The sequence below is a fragment of the Lissotriton vulgaris genome, chromosome 1_1 (assembly GCF_964263255.1).
Source record: "Lissotriton vulgaris chromosome 1_1, aLisVul1.2, whole genome shotgun sequence".
In the NCBI taxonomy this organism is placed as follows: domain Eukaryota; kingdom Metazoa; phylum Chordata; class Amphibia; order Caudata; family Salamandridae; genus Lissotriton; species Lissotriton vulgaris.
This window is the reverse complement of record NC_141685.1, coordinates 2,040,122,703-2,040,138,277: the sequence shown is the minus strand read 5'-3', so window position 1 is coordinate 2,040,138,277 and position 15,575 is coordinate 2,040,122,703.

Genomic DNA, 15,575 nt, shown 5'->3' with positions numbered 1-15,575 from the left:
AAGCCCGGAACATAATTACAGTAACATCGCCGGTTCCCAACTGTAAAAGTACGGTCTTCCACCATTAGGTACATTCCATTCTGGCTGTAAACCAGTTAAGAAAAGAGACAGAAACAGGTGCAAGGAAGACAAAGATAGACAACAGATTGAAAAAGAGTGTAGGGGACAGTATCGGAAGCACGATCAAAGGATTCGTGCCTAATGCATGCACGGCTGAAACAATAGACCGGCACGGCAAGATGAGCCTTGAGCGGAGCCATCTGCCTTTGCTGTGTCATCCCCCTCGTCATAAAGACACCCTCAAAGGAACACGAGTCTTCCCAAGAGCTTGGGAATCCCAGGGTCACGAAGCGGACAGTGTCCGTTTGCTGGCTACTTGAGGGCAAGAGACAAAATGGATGCCGTATCTAAAATGGAACCCGTGGGTTCAGATGGAGAAACCCACAAATAAGACGAACGGTGCAAAGTAGTGTAGCGAAAACGCATACACCCACTAAACTCGTCATTTGCGGTTCATAGATACCAAACTCGTCCATATTCAAACAAGTCAAAAACGCCATTACGATTCTCACGGAACCTCACCTAGCTGGTGAGTAGTCACCCTTTAAACGAAACATGATTGATTCATTGGACCTTGCTCTCCTGATGGCCATTATTTACAAGCCAACAGTGTCCTTTTACTGTTCTTGTGCTCCATTGTAGGACAGGCCATTTTCCTCTGCTGCCATAAGTAGAGATAGATTTTTGCTTTTGCAGTGCATGCTGCATTTCAATATTAACACCCAGACCCTTCCAGAGACCATCAAGACTCGAATTGGCTATTTAAAGTTTATCCTGTGGTGAGCCTCGTTGCCGGGCCTTTTAAAGAATGGAGGAGTCTTTCATTCATACAAAATCAAGAGAGTTCAGTATTCTATTAAATTATACCTTCTTTGTCAAAGCTGTGCTGGCTATACACAGAGCGACAAGTATACAAATAGAAGAACTCTGGCATTTGACCAGCAGGTTGCCCTGAGCCAGTAGCTACCAGTGGAAAAATAGCTTTGGTTGTTATGAGTCCCCTATTGAAGAACTGGCACCACTGATTCCACCATTCAGGGAGCTGTTTCCTTTTTGCCACAAATGCCTGTGGTACAGTTAGGAGCAACCAAATAGGGTTTCCAGTAGAACTGGTTAACAGGAAGGTTTTAAATGGGACTTTAATGAGCACATGCATCAATATTGCATTTTGCGATTCCTTACTTGAGAAAAATAAAGAATCGCAATTAAATCAAATCAAATCAAATAAGCTTTATTCGGTTTTTGTTTAAAAGCAACAAAGAAATAAAAAACATGTATAAATGACTCAACATATCAACAGTAAAAAAGAAAAACCAACTATTATAAACAAACTAAAATCAATTTGTCCCTTCAGGTGAATAGAAAGGTACTTGCAAAAATCGAGAAAAAAGGTAGTTGTTGGTAGCACACGGTTCATGGCATCCCCTTTTACCAAGAATTATGGTTCCATGTCGATTGCCTTAGGGACGGGTAGGGTCGGGGGCCGGGGTAAAAATCGTACAAGTCCCAGATGCGAATGGGACCATCTCCCTCTTTGGGTTGGGAGGATCGCAAATAGGGGACAATGTTCATAGTCTTGAATTTAATTAAAATAAGGTCGCCCGGGATGTCTTTGGGCGACGTACCAAGCCACCCCACCCTCCTGACCCTCAAAATGCCGCCATCTAAAGCAGGTGGCAATGGTCTGTGTTGTTTTAGCCAGGAGATGGTTTTATTTAACAAGTCCTGATGAGATTCAAATTTGCCCTGAATAGGTGCAGGGACCCCAGAAAGAACAGTCACGTAGGGGGCAGATTCTGGAGGTAGGTTGATCCAATCCCTGCTGTCATGTGCAAACCTGGGTAATCTATGGGGTACAGGTACGGAGTTAAAAATAATGTTCCGGCCTCTTGGATTGGGTGGAGAGATGAGGGGTTCAGGAATTTGAACTTTCATAAGTGTCGTGGGTTTGAAGTTTTCATTGTTGCAGGGGAGAATAGGGTGAATGGGTGTGGCAGTTGTTTCAGTTGAGATAAGGTTCCTTGATAATTTCTTTTCAATACTGGTCAACCTATCTCCCAGCTCATTGATTTTAGTAATCAGGGGTGATAGTGCGGTTGTTAACAATTGTTCGATCTGTGCCAGTAGGGTCAATTGAAGTGGTGATACTGGGTCAGGTGTTTTGTTCACCGCCTCAGTTGGCAATGTTATTGGTGGATTGGAGGGTTGTAGTGAGGGACTAGTGCACATTTTGTCGGTATTCTCAGTGTCAATGTCATTTACCTCATTGGCATCTCTACCCACTATAGGGGGGGTAGATACATTCTGGGCGTAGTTCGTACCACACAGGGCATTCAGCTCCTCCCAGATGGACATGTTGTGAAAACAGTGCAATGTCAGAATCGATATGAAGAGATACAGTACCTCCAACCTCGTAGCAGCCAAATGGGGTGGCCCGACCCGGCCTCTTCGTGCCTCTGAGGGCCGTAGAGGGCCCGCCCTTTGCCCGGGCTTAGCCCGGCGTCCCGCTCGTGTCCCGCGTAGCTCTCCCTTAAGGCGCCTCCTGGCGCTTCCCTGTTGCGTGGGAGCAGCGCCGGCGCTAGGGCCGCCGGGATCTTTAGTCCCGGAGCAGCGGCGCTGTAGGCTGTTCAAGTGGACTCCTGGCGGTGGCGGCTCGAGTGAGGGCTTGCTCTCCTCCCCCCTCCTTGTTGGTGCCGGTAAGTGTTTTTCTGCCCCCCCAATCGCAATTAAGGAATTGCAAACTAAAATGCATCAAGAAATCGCTAAAAAAATAGCGATTTCTTAAAATTCCTTAATTGCGATTCTGTAATTGAGAATCACAATTAAGGAATACCTCCCCATCCATTCCTATGGGCCTAGAGGCCCATAGGAATGAATGGGAAGACATTCTTAATTTGCGATTCACCATTAGAAATTAGCAAATTGAGAATGCAATTTCAAGGGTGCAGGGGTGTCCAAAGGACACCCTGTTGCACCCCTGAAATCTGCCTATAAGTACATTTTGCACACACACATGCCCCAAGAGCATGTGTGTGGGTGAAGGTCAACTTCATGGTAATTTGCTCCCCTTATTTGCGAATTCGCAAATTTTTAAAGTTTGATGCATTGAATTTAAGGAATCTCAATTTGAGATTCCTTAAATGTAATCGCAATTTAAGAAATCGCAATTTTGCGATTTCTTAAATTGTGAAAATTACAAAAATGATAATGCATCCCAAAAATTGGAATTGCATTCGCAAACGGCCGAATTTTGCGATTCGCACCATTTGCGAATGCAATTTCCATTGATGCATGTGCCCCTTTGTGTTTTACGTTGTGAGGAAATGCTGCCTTTATTGCAAGGTATCAGGCAAGTGTACCTTTTGACTGCTGTACGTGAAGAGACAACATCCTCAGTCTCCTTGCATGATCAAATAGCTGATATCCAGAAGACAACTTGCATTCTGGACTACAACAGATACATGGGTGGGGTTGACCATCATAACCGGATGCTTCAGCTCTACAATGCTGCACATACGACCTGCTCCTGGTATAAAAAGGGGGCTGTTGAAACTAATGCAAATGGGAACTTACAATGCATATGTTGCATACAGCCATTCATCTCCTGGCTGCAAGATGAGCTTTCTTGACTTTGAGAAGGCACTCTTATGCAAATGTGTTTCAGTTGAAGTTGCAGTTGTTCCAACTGAGTTGGAGAGAATTTTAAGATCAGTTGGGTGAGACTTTCCTGAACTTCTTCGTCCAACAGAGAAGAAACCCCGCCCTTACTGGAAACGCAAATTTGTGCAATCAGACCGTAGAACAGGAACTACTAAAATCCTTCTCTATGTCACTCCAAATGTTTCATTTTATGTCACACAATGGAGAACATTTGGGAGACCCTGTGATAAAGGAAATTTTGTAGTGGTAAATCTCAGGCACTGAGGGCCTTAACCACAAACTGCATTTTGTATTATGTAAAGTAGGACCACAGTGATACTACATACTTAGTAAAAAATGCAATTAGCAAACCTATGACTGTAAAGCTCTATATCCACCCATCCTATAATTTCTATAGGGAGATCCTCACACATGTAGGTTTACTATTTATTAGAACATGTGGGTGGGCATAGGGGGAAGGCTAGAAAAAGGGTATATTTATTACTAAATGGGACAGGATTAGGGAGTTGTAATGGGAGAATAAGGAAGAATTGAGAGGAGTTTAGGGAGGTACGGCACTCACCCACAAAAGAGGAAGCCCATTGCCATTCACAAACTGGTCTTGAAAATTTACTCCAAGCCATAAAGGAATCCTAAAGAATAGTATATTACTGCATGTGGCCAACCACTTGTATTGCCACACCTCCCATAATAAATATGGATATAGAGATTCAAACTAAAGCTTCATAGGAAATATAAAGAAATATACTTTAATGTTAAAATATATAAGAATAAAACAAATGTATTATTTAGTTCTGATATATTTTAACACACTTTTTCTAATTTTAAAATTAATGTGGCATCAAATTATAATAATATGAATGTACATCACTTTTAATTATTTCTCTACTTTACATTTAATTATTACCACCTGATGAAAATAGTTTTTCTTTTTAATTGGGGGTTTTTGATTTAATTTAAACCTAAAAAAAATGTCTAATGTATTTAAATTTATGACAATTTTCATTCAATAATGTTATAGTTATACAGCAATTTCTATTTTCTTTCTACTGTTCTTCATTTAAAAATACATTTATATAATTCATTTACAATAATTGTTAACATAAGCATATATTTTAATATGTTTTGAAAGTGAAATAAACATTTTTGCTCTTCACTATAATATCATGAGGAGTGTCCACAGCTGCAATGGAGAACTCCATGCGGTGAAGTGTAGGAAAAACTAGAAAGTTTATTAAACTTGGAAAACAGTCAGTTTAACATCGCTGTTAATTACTTCCATTTATTTATTTTAAATGTACAAGAAAAGAAAAAAATTGATGCAGCACTATCATCCTAATTTTGACCTACATTATTAAATTAAATTACAATTATCTTCTGAAATTTAAAAACAAATTCCCACCTAAAGTAAAATAATTTGTTTATTCATTATGCATTAATAATTATTACACATGAGAAGTATTATATATTTGATTAAAATGTAAGGTTACATCAATATATAAACTGAAAAAAGTTGTTAATATATATTATAAATAAATTATACATAGATTTTATTTTTATATTTTTTTACATTCAATTATATTTGTTTATATTTTTAACTATTTTAAATAATTTTATTTACTTCAACATGTGGTTTCCTTTTAAGCCCCTGGCTCCATTACTTACTATGAGAGAGTTTGCAGTATCAGTGGTTGACCATGTGTGGTGGCATATTTACTGCTGTTTCTTATTGGCAGTAGAAATTTGCACTTGTAAATTACCTCCACGTCCTTCTTCAGGGTGTGGAAAAGTACAAGTCTACACTTTTGAATAACTTTACATTTGGATTTTGTGAATTGCCAGAAAGTGTTAAGTTACTCAAAGGTGAAAAAGAAAACTTACACATGTAAACGCCTCATAAGTGTAAGGTACTTTTGTGAATAGCTCATTAAGTTGTTACTCAATATGATAGGTTGTCCCTGGTATTGATTTGATCAGTTTCTATAGTGGGCACTAGGCCCAGCAACAAAAGTGGGGTTATATTTAAACAGGACAAGTGTGGGAATGCAAGGTGGTAGGAAATTTGTGGATCTCTAATTTGCTCAGGTTTCCATCAGAGAAATGTGAGGTAATGTGTGTTTTTAGCAGAAATTAGAGGTTTAGAAAGGCATTTTGGTAGGAAAATGTCATGAGATCAATGGATGACACATCACTTTGGACTCCCCTGTTTGTTTAGTTTTCTGAAATGCTTTGGGATGGTTGGGCCCCAGAGTGGTGGCTGGACCCAGGCTTAAAATCCACACCTACTGCATTGAATAAATGATATGGGTTTGAGTGAAAAAATGTATTTGCCCATGTTGCATTTACTTGGGCACTTCGTTTGCCCACGCTGGGTGCACCCAGACAAGTGAAGCACCATTTTTATTGAGAGTGGGAATGCTGGGTTAATGGGAAATGTCTGGATCTCAACATATCCCCCCACAAGGGGAAAAGGCATAGTTTTAGCCTAATCCTGAATGTTGCAATGGCTCCTGAGTAAGAAAACATTGTGAGATCCATGCAAATCCCTTAGTCAGTAAGTTAATAAAGTGCTTATAAAGCAAGCGAATGCTATGTTGTTTTGGCGCTAGAGAAAGCGAGAAGGTGCAGAAGTCAGGAGGTGCTAGGTCGCTATTGAGGAGGGAAAAGCCAGGTTTTAACCAGGCTCCTAAACTGGGATCTGGATGATAAAAGCCTAATGTTGGGTGGGAATTCATTCCAGAGCTTAGATGCCTAAAAAGGAGAGACATCTGCCTCCCCATCTGGTCTTCTTGACTCCAGGGACGTGGACCAGAGCTTTAATGGCAGACTTTAACATCCGGCGTAGGGAATGCCATTGAAATAATTTATGGTAGTCGTTAGGCCCCCCACAATATAGAGCTATATGCACCAAGCATAGTGCTTTAAACTCAGTTTGCTGTTTAACTGGAAACCAGTGCAGGTTTCTGATGGCGCCAGAAATGTGACTATATTTTGGAATGCTTAGCAGTGTACGTGCTGCCGCATTGTGTAGGGATTGAAGTTTAGACAACTGGCATTTGTCAATGCCTAGGTACAAGGTGTGACAATAGTCTAGGCAGAAAATAATAAGAGCCACCACCACCGTTTTCCTCAACTCCATAGGTAGAAAAGGTAGGATTTTATGTAGCATTTTTAGAAGGAAGTAACAGGCTGATGTCAACTAATTGATCTGCCCTGAGAAGGTGAGCTGAGCATCAAATAAAAAAGCCAATGTTTCTCACTTTGGTAGTAGGGACAGGACAAGCTCCTGCCACTGCTGGCCACCACAAATGGGTCCAAATAGGAGGACCATTTACAAATTCCATAACCTCAGTCTTGTCCATATTTAATTGTAAGTATTTCTTATGCATCCATTTCATATTGTGGCCAAGATAGCTGTGGAACCTGTCTGCCGACGAGTCATCCATGGATGAGATGGAGATAATAATTTGAGTATAGTCAGCATACGATACTAGCGAGAAGCCATGGTCCCTGATTAGTTTGGTCAATGGGGTCACATATATGGTAAACAACTTTGGATAGATTGCTGACCCTTGTGGAACTCCACCAGGGAGATAACATTTGCCTGATTCTAGGGAATCCCAGAATACCCTCTGTTCTCTAGCTGAGAGGAAGGAGGTGAGAATGGTGAGCACGGTGTCTGCACTTCCTACTGCCTCCAGCCATCGCATAAGTACAGTGTGATGAACCATATTGAACGCAACTGATAGGTCAAGTAGGATCAGGATAGCCCTGCCACCCCTATCAATTTGCCATAGTATTTCCTTAGAGGCCATGAATAATGCAGACTCCGTGGAGTGGCCCGAACGAAAGCCATGTTGTGTTGAGTCTAAAGGGTTGTTGGTATTTAGGTAGTCTGTGAGCTCTGAGTTAATGTCTTCTTCCAAATACTTGGCTGCCAGAGGCAGACAGGAGATCGGGCGGTAGTTTGTTACTGCGAGAGGATCAAGGGAAAAACTGGTCAAGTTACAGGTGATCGATGTCAGGTCTTCTGTAAGTGTGGCCTGAGGGGAGGGGGACCAGAGCTCTGGGTCTCTAATTCCTGATATATCATTTGAACCTTTGACTGAAAGTGGCCATTTTATCACAGAGCACTTGATCCGGGCCAAGTACATTGCCCTGTTGGAGTTTGAATAGTGCATTGACAGTCTTTAAGAGTTCTCTAGCAGAATGTTTGGCCCCCTCTATTTTGCAAGTGTTGAAGTTCTTTTTAGAGCTGATGATAGCTGCTTTATAATCAGTTAGTGCTTGGTTGTAAATCTTTTTTTGTCCGTTGTACTGTAGTCTATCCTCGATATGAGTTCTAAGCGTCTGCATGTGGATTTTAATGTTTTCAGCTCAAGGTTGTACCATGGGGTGGTGAGCTTATTCCTGCGTTGTTTGACAGACCTTTCTGGAGCCAATTGATTAATGGCTGATTCTCATAGCTTTTGGCCTCCATGTTGGAGTCTGCAGCTAAGGTGGGCATACTGTTTTACAGCAGGTCTGTTAGCTCCTCAGACCACATGTTTTGCCAGCATCGTACTTTAGTCAGAGCGGGGTGTGATAACGGCGGGTCTTTATTGAGCCCGTCAGGTCGGTTGAAAAAAATTGCCATATGGTCAGTCCAGGAAAGTGGCAGAATTCTATTAATACTAATAGAGGGGTTATTTGTGAAAATCCCATCCAGCATATGCTGTGCCTTGTGAGTTAGTTCTGAGACTATCTGAGTGAGGCCAAAGGATTCATTAGTGTCTACCAGCACAGAGGTACACACATCATTCCCACGTTCTAGGGGAAAATGAAAGTCCCTAATATGGTGAACGTAGGCGAGTGTAGGCACAATTCCAACAAGGAATGTAAGGCTTGAGAATATAGGGATTTGGGTCCGGGCTGTCTGTAGTGGAGCAGACCAGGAAAAGGTAACACAGTCTGGATTTTGATGTTGAACGTCAAAGCTTCTGCTCCTGCTCTGACGGGTGCAGACGGGCCCGCCCTTGACTGAGCTTTGCCCGGGCAAGGCCCAGGCACGCCCGCCTGTGTCCCGCACTGCAGGAGCCCTGTGATGAATTTAAGCTCCTCCTGGTGTGAAACAGATACTGCGTTGGCTGCGGGGCCGCAGGACACTTTGGGGGATGGAGTCCACTTGGAGTCGGTAGGTGAAAAGGGCATAAACAGGTTTCAGTACAGCAGGAGCCCTGTTATGAATTTAAGCACCTCCTGGGACAAAACCGATCTGGCGTTGGCCGCGGGGCATGTTGGAGGATGGAGTCCATTTGTAGCAAGCAGGTGAAAAGGGAAGAGCGCGGGAGCCCTGGGATAAATGTAAGTGCCTCCTGGTGTGAAACAGATCCGGCGTTGGCTGAGGGTCCGCAAGGCACATTGGGGGATGGAGTCCACTTGGAACAGGCAGGCGAAAAGGGCAGGAACAGGCTTCTGTTGATTGATTTTACTGGGTGTAATGTGATGTCTGAAAGCTGAGTATTCAGGTGTGATGAATTACGCCCTCTAGGCTCAGCCACAAAATTGGGGTACTGTTTCTATTTAGTGATGGGTGGTAATGCACAATAGTAGAACATTTGTAATTACAAATTGAATTCCTATGCATTTTTGTCTTCCAAATGTAAAGTGTGCAACTAAGAAGACACTTTGCAAAATGCCCTCTGAATCACCTGATTATATGTACAAATAACTACTTTTCATAAGCTCAAGATCTTTTACATAGGTTTCCTACATACCCATTTTTTATTAATTATATTTTACTATATGCATTGTTACATTGCTCGGTCCACCATCAAAAATCATTCAAAGCTTTAGGTCTGTTGTTGACTCTGGGTGTCACATGTCCCTGCTAGGGGCCCCAAAAGTCAATTTCCGACAGCCAATCCATGTCAGAAAGGCCGACATGTATTGGTTGTCAGATACCGCCATCATAATGGCAAAAAAGCTGTCATTAAACAATGATCTTTCATCATAATACAGCGGTCGGACTTCCAACCTACGATGTCGGTCGGTAAGCCTCCGACCAGTGGTCAGAGCCTTTCCGACCGACACTGTAATCAGGCAGAATGTTGTGGTAAACACTATTATTGACAATAATATTCTGTAAAAAATATTGTTTTCTACAGTATCGAGTTTTATTGTTGCCACTAAAATGTTCTACAAATAGACAAAAATATTGATTTTGTAAAGTAATGAGTTTAAAGCAGTAAATGTTAAATGTTTTATTATATGCATTTAATGTAAATGAAATATTCCAATAATATAATTTAAAAGTAGCTTCTATATGGCAAATTTTAGATTGAAAAAGGCAGTTGTACTGCTGAAAAACGTATTTCCTGTGTCCCTGCAACCGGGGCAACCTGATCCAATAAAAAGGTTTATTTACCTGACTTTGAGTGTCGGCTATCATTCTCTTAGAGTTTGGAGTAATCTTGATACAATAGGACTAGCAGTCTTTAGAAATACTAGGCAGGCAAGCCCTCAATCTTGGAGTGGGATGATGGAGACGAGGAGTTGGCCGAGATGGAGAGGGAATGGCTCAGCGCTGGGAGCAGATACTCCCATGGCGGCGGCTTTGGATCTTCCACTTCAAGTCGGGCCGCACTCTAGAATTGCCACCCAGGCTTGGAGTTGGGCACTGTAACTGTATTTAAGGTACTGGCGAAGTGGCGAGGGCTTGGGACCTTACACAGATTTGAGGATCCTATTAAACCGGACGAATGAACTGAAGTTTACTATTCTGCCGCCTCAGTGAGTATTCCAGTCGGATATGAAACAGAGATTTTGAGAGCAACGCTCATTATCCTATCAAGACTATGAGGAGAATTTATTACCTTGAAGGTGGTATTAATCAATCATGAGTCTCTGGACATGTGAAAGGCAGCATTACCGGTATCAAAGAGTGATTTTTGAACGTTAAAAAAAAAAAAGAAGAACAGGACTAGTGATACATCCCAGCCCAGGTTTTGAGTATTCCAATGCGATTCGTTATGGAATACTGTAATAGAAATGATTTTCATTGATAACTGAAACAGCACAAAGTGAAATGTGCCGGATATTTTTTTTAAAAGACTAATTTAAGAGCTTTATGCCAACATTTGTTGAGTTAAAGTAATGTGTTGTATTCATATTTAAATTTTGTATGATGTACCAAATATATTTTTTAAGTTTCCGCTATGAATTATAGTATATTTTTATGTTTATTGTAGTTTAAGTTTAAAAGGAGCTTCAATATGGCGAATTTTAGATTTAAAAAGACAGTTGTACTGTCGAAACGCTTCCTGTGTTACTGTGCCAGGGGCACACTGATCCAATAAAAAGGTTTATTTCCCCTGACTTTGAATCTTAATACTTTAGCGCTAGTGGTAGCACTGTCTTCTGAGCACCACCAGGGATTAGGTAGCACACTAGCATTCTCTTCTTTTGAGATATATATATCACCGGCAAACTCCTCACAAAAGAGCAGAGGCCACAACGGGGGACAGCCACATAAGCATTTTGTTAGCAAAATATTGTCGAATACATTTCGGTACAGGCTTGCCTTCATCAGCGGCCAAATATTCAGGAGGCTTCCATCGTCACAAGGTGTAACTTCTGCTGCCTTCTTATTCATGTAAGACGGCTTCGCCCCCAGAGATGTGAGTTCACCTGTTCCAGTTCACGGGGTGTTCGTGAACTGCAATACCCAGAATGCAGAGTTCTGATTCAGGTAGGTGATGCGTGGGATGTTTGTTCCACCTAATGGTTTGGTGGAATGCGGGGTTGAAATGTTTTGAAATCCCAATTTTCCTACTCGGAATGAAAACAAAGCGCCTCATCGGGTCCCCACCTCGCTTCAGCCACAAAGATCAGGACAATACTCGGCGGGGGAACCAATGGCAAACCATACCTCCCAGCATGAGGTTAATAACCTCACAACCACCCTGTCTCTCCCCAAACATTGCGGCGGGCCCAGGCCGATCCAATATATATTGAAAGACCATAAACTCTCCGAGCCTTCACACGGCGAGAAGAGAGTTACGAACTCCAGTGGGTGAAATGGCATTAGTTCTTTATTGCTCACAAGCCTCCGTAATATATATATATATATATATATATATATATATATATATATATATATATTGAGGTTCACAGGTTGCCCATTTGCGGGGTGCACTCCACTCGGCGTTCATGAGGTCAGGAAGATTTGTAGCACACCCAGCGTCTTGCAGCACCTGACGCGTTTCTGGCTCCGCCCTTCTTCAGAGGTGCTCTGCTACATAGCAAGTGCTGACACGTGACCATCCAATCAATATCCCAGTGCTGTAACCAATCTAACTCCAGTGAGTGAAAGCACACAGTCTTGTGGGATTGGAAGTCCAATATGCGCCCCAGTGGGCTGGCAGCACTTGCAATGCACAAATTTAAAATATTCACGAGCGTGCTGCAGTTATCTCCCCCATTCAGCCAACGCCTGTTCGTCCAAGAGCTCACGGAGAGCCCAGGAGCCGCCTTCTGCGCGGCGGTGCGACCCCCCGACCGGACCGGCCGGATCTATTGAGGTTCACAGGTTGCCCATTTGCGGGGTGCACTCCACTCGGCGTTCATGAGGTCAGGAAGATTTGTAGCACACCCAGCGTCTTGCAGCACCTGACGCGTTTCTGGCTCCGCCCTTCTTCAGAGGTGCTCTGCTACATAGCAAGTGCTGACACGTGACCATCCAATCAATATCCCAGTGCTGTAACCAATCTAACTCCAGTGAGTGAAAGCACACAGTCTTGTGGGATTGGAAGTCCAATATGCGCCCCAGTGGGCTGGCAGCACTTGCAATGCACAAATTTAAAATATTCACGAGCGTGCTGCAGTTATCTCCCCCATTCAGCCAACGCCTGTTCGTCCAAGAGCTCACGGAGAGCCCAGGAGCCGCCTTCTGCGCGGCGGTGCGACCCCCCGACCGGACCGGCCGGATCTATTGAGGTTCACAGGTTGCCCATTTGCGGGGTGCACTCCACTCGGCGTTCATGAGGTCAGGAAGATTTGTAGCACACCCAGCGTCTTGCAGCACCTGACGCGTTTCTGGCTCCGCCCTTCTTCAGAGGTGCTCTGCTACATAGCAAGTGCTGACACGTGACCATCCAATCAATATCCCAGTGCTGTAACCAATCTAACTCCAGTGAGTGAAAGCACACAGTCTTGTGGGATTGGAAGTCCAATATGCGCCCCAGTGGGCTGGCAGCACTTGCAATGCACAAATTTAAAATATTCACGAGCGTGCTGCAGTTATCTCCCCCATTCAGCCAACGCCTGTTCGTCCAAGAGCTCACGGAGAGCCCAGGAGCCGCCTTCTGCGCGGCGGTGCGACCCCCCGACCGGACCGGCCGGATCTATTGAGGTTCACAGGTTGCCCATTTGCGGGGTGCACTCCACTCGGCGTTCATGAGGTCAGGAAGATTTGTAGCACACCCAGCGTCTTGCAGCACCTGACGCGTTTCTGGCTCCGCCCTTCTTCAGAGGTGCTCTGCTACATAGCAAGTGCTGACACGTGACCATCCAATCAATATCCCAGTGCTGTAACCAATCTAACTCCAGTGAGTGAAAGCACACAGTCTTGTGGGATTGGAAGTCCAATATGCGCCCCAGTGGGCTGGCAGCACTTGCAATGCACAAATTTAAAACATTCACGAGCGTGCTGCAGTTATCTCCCCCATTCAGCCAACGCCTGTTCGTCCAAGAGCTCACGGAGAGCCCAGGAGCCGCCTTCTGCGCGGCGGTGCGACCCCCCGACCGGACCGGCCGGATCTATTGAGGTTCACAGGTTGCCCATTTGCGGGGTGCACTCCACTCGGCGTTCATGAGGTCAGGAAGATTTGTAGCACACCCAGCGTCTTGCAGCACCTGACGCGTTTCTGGCTCCGCCCTTCTTCAGAGGTGCTCTGCTACATAGCAAGTGCTGACACGTGACCATCCAATCAATATCCCAGTGCTGTAACCAATCTAACTCCAGTGAGTGAAAGCACACAGTCTTGTGGGATTGGAAGTCCAATATGCGCCCCAGTGGGCTGGCAGCACTTGCAATGCACAAATTAAAATATTCACGAGCGTGCTGCAGTTATCTCCCCCATTCAGCCAACGCCTGTTCGTCCAAGAGCTCACGGAGAGCCCAGGAGCCGCCTTCTGCGCGGCGGTGCGACCCCCCGACCGGACCGGCCGGATCTATTGAGGTTCACAGGTTGCCCATTTGCGGGGTGCACTCCACTCGGCGTTCATGAGGTCAGGAAGATTTGTAGCACACCCAGCGTCTTGCAGCACCTGACGCGTTTCTGGCTACGCCCTTCTTCAGAGGTGCTCTGCTACATAGCAAGTGCTGACACGTGACCATCCAATCAATATCCCAGTGCTGTAACCAATCTAACTCCAGTGAGTGAAAGCACACAGTCTTGTGGGATTGGAAGTCCAATATGCGCCCCAGTGGGCTGGCAGCACTTGCAATGCACAAATTTAAAATATTCACGAGCGTGCTGCAGTTATCTCCCCCATTCAGCCAACGCCTGTTCGTCCAAGAGCTCACGGAGAGCCCAGGAGCCGCCTTCTGCGCGGCGGTGCGACCCCCCGACCGGACCGGCCGGATCTATTGAGGTTCACAGGTTGCCCATTTGCGGGGTGCACTCCACTCGGCGTTCATGAGGTCAGGAAGATTTGTAGCACACCCAGCGTCTTGCAGCACCTGACGCGTTTCTGGCTCCGCCCTTCTTCAGAGGTGCTCTGCTACATAGCAAGTGCTGACACGTGACCATCCAATCAATATCCCAGTGCTGTAACCAATCTAACTCCAGTGAGTGAAAGCACACAGTCTTGTGGGATTGGAAGTCCAATATGTGCCCCAGTGGGCTGGTAGCACTTGCAATGCACAAATTTAAAATATTCACGAGCGTGCTGCAGTTATCTCCCCCATTCAGCCAACGCCTGTTCGTCCAAGAGCTCACGGAGAGCCCAGGAGCCACCTTCTGCGCGGCGGTGCGACCCCCCGACCGGACCGGCCGGATCTATTGAGGTTCACAGGTTGCCCATTTGCGGGGTGCACTCCACTCGGCGTTCATGAGGTCAGGAAGATTTGTAGCACACCCAGCGTCTTGCAGCACCTGACGCGTTTCTGGCTCCTCCCTTCTTCAGAGGTGCTCTGCTACATAGCAAGTGCTGACACATGACCATCCAATCAATATCCCAGTGCTGTAACCAATCTAACTCCAGTGAGTGAAAGCACACAGTCTTGTGGGATTGGAAGTCCAATATGCGCCCCAGTGGGCTGGCAGCACTTGCAATGCACAAATTTAAAATATTCACGAGCGTGCTGCAGTTATCTCCCCCATTCAGCCAACGCCTGTTCGTCCAAGAGCTCACGGAGAGCCCAGGAGCCGCCTTCTGCGCGGCGGTGCGACCATATATATGCCCTCACCCATGGAGGGTGGCGCGTTCGCAGGCGGAAAAAAAACGGCTGACAAATCCAAAAAGTAAAACGTGCTCTGAGGCCAACAATCCAGGGAAAGATTCAAGCAAAAGGGGATTTATTATCAACATTAATCCTCTGTGACTCGTTTCGACCAGAAATGGTCTTGATCACACAACAGAGCAATAATCTCGTGCCATTTACATACACTTGCATTAGAAATCAACATAGGACTATACAAACATGATATCTCAAAGTGATCGGAAATAGAAGCCATGATGGAAAGGCAAAGTGTAAAGAGAGATCGTAAACACCAGCCAAGTAGCTACTAACTCAGTGGATGCCTCGTATTAATTTATTGGTGGAGGCAGGACTAGGGCTGAAATAAGTGGGCAAGGATGAAGATAAGTGA